Source organism: Rhagoletis zephyria, unplaced genomic scaffold (genome assembly GCF_001687245.7).
Source record: "Rhagoletis zephyria isolate East Lansing unplaced genomic scaffold, Rhagoletis_zephyria_1.1 Rzeph_scaffold_00051, whole genome shotgun sequence".
Lineage (NCBI taxonomy): Eukaryota > Metazoa > Arthropoda > Insecta > Diptera > Tephritidae > Rhagoletis > Rhagoletis zephyria.
In genome coordinates, this window is record NW_016157135.1 from 234,889 (window position 1) to 237,372 (window position 2,484).

The following is a 2,484-nucleotide window of genomic DNA, read 5'->3' on the forward strand; positions in this document are numbered from 1 at the left end:
AAATAGTTGACCAGCCCTAATGTACCTACGTGCTTACCTATATATGGAACATTTTTGATTGAAAGGACCAATGACTTTCATCTCCAGAGGGTATTACGTACATACAAACTATGTACAACAAACCAATTTTTGTAAAAAGTGCTACCGTCACTTCATAATAATGAAAATGATAAAAGTCGCGTTAAAAACCTTTGAAAGGAAAATCTGGCAGAAGCAAAAGTTATCTTTTGTGATTAATGATTTATCGGGCGATTTAATAAATTAAAAAGATTTATACAGTGTAGTACCTTGATTTCATTGCAACCGAACAGGCTTTAGCACAAATGCAAAAATTAGGCACAGAGCCTCTTATTTTTTAAATTTTTCTTCTGTTAAAATTTGATTTATTCTATTTTTTCTTTAAAAATATAAAAATAAACTGGAATGATTAATTAATTTGTCAGAAACTATCAGTCCTATCGGAAAATCATGTAAACATAGTTTATGGCGAATTTCATTAGTTTTCATTTGACGTAACTCATTTTAGGATTAATTAATTCCTTCGTAAGAAATACGTGATTAAGTGGAACCGCTTTTTGTTTTAAGCTGAATAACTGTAAATTGCAAATATCTCGAAAACGTATCGTTAATTTCTTCACGATCTAATTATCGGATCTAAACAGAATTAGTATGGGACCACCCTTCAGGTAGCACCTTTCGGATGAAAAAAGAACTGTCGAAATCGGTTAGCGTGGTCCAAAGTTATGCAGTAACATACATAAAAAAATATTCCGACCAACTGATAACCTCCTCATTTTTTTGAAGTCGGTTAAAAATTTAATCGATTTTCGGAATCACTGAGCAATTCTACATAGAAATTGGATTGGAAAAACCAAACTAAAATTTGTGATCCAATGTTATCAGAGGTGGACGGTGCTGCCTGTGATGCCGAAGGTATTTAAATTCCAAACGCTATGGCCTTCGACATAGAAATGATGCGGTCGATTGTTTTTTCGATCTCCTGTCATATTTATCAAATAAATCACCTCTTTGAGGTAAAAGTTTCGAGTGACGAAAGCTGAACTAGAAACACAAAATTTATGATTTCAATTTCGTGACGAAAATCATATGCATTTTTTAACTGTCTTTGAAACGTAGGGAAAATCTTTTTTATTCATACGAATCGTTGCAAAAGTTCTGATTTTTATTTTTTATTTCTAGCAGTAGACGGAATTTCGCAACGTTCCGAATAAATAAAAAAAGATTTTCCGTACGTTTCAAAGTCAGTTAAAAAATGCGTATGATTTTCGTCACGAAATCGATATCATACATTTTGAGTTTCTAGTTCAGCTTTCGTCACTCGAAACTTTTACCCCAAAGAGGTGTTTTATTTGATATCAATTATTTTGGGGTAGCAAATTTAAAATCGATGAAAATACAAACAATAATCTAAATGTTTTATTTTTCTCAAATAAATTGCTAAACATATTATCTAAATCTAAATTATGTATTCAAATCGATTTGTCCATTGAAACATATAATTTTTCGAATACGGAATAAAGCGAAAAATAATGATCACATCCTTTGTTTTCGAAAAAATTAAAAATAAAAAGAATTATGAGAAATGATAAAAACTTATCAACTTGGTACCAACTTTGGATAAAATTAACAGCTGTATTCGTCTGATTGCCTCGTAGTTAAATTTTCGTTAAGATTTCTACCGGGTGTGCACGCATGTGCTTTTTTTAAGAAGTTTTACTTCTATCGCGTGTACGATGTTGCACTCGTGCTATTAAACTAATGCTTTTTTCTCAAGTAGTTTTGCTCAGTGGCAATTTCTACATATATATGTAAGTAGTAGTGGCACATTGGGTGAACTAAATGCATTCATACATACATATTTATGTAACGCGTCTTCCCAGGTAGGTCAAGTGCGGGTGATAAACCTATGTAGCATAGTTACATACTGTGTACATACCTGCAATTAAAATGGGGGAAAATTTTACAATTTCGGCATGTGACTGGAAAAAATCTCTAAAATACACACAAATTGTGGTTTCCAAGACATGTACGAATTGATTAGCACAGCTGCATCCTTCAACTTGCCAACTCGCGGGAAATTCCCCGATTTCGGTTTAAGTGGCAATCTGAAAGTTTGAAAAAAATTAAATGATGGTTACGTACAGACGCCACATACATACCAAAGCATCTCGTAGTGGAGACACGAACCAAAACACATATACTCTATATCTTTCCAACTAGTGGCCGAAACTTAATATTTAAGGTATCGTTTGAAAGGTATTGGTCTATAGAATAACACTAAATATGTTGGGTGTGCCCACATGCCCCCTTAAACCGGCAAAATCAAAAAAACTCAGTGCGTGTAGTCCCTACGCGCGGAAGAAGTGAAACTTAATAGAGGAAATTCCAGAAAGAACGAAATGTGCGATATACATACACATGTATTTATTTTCCAATATACATATATAATTTCATCTTCATCTT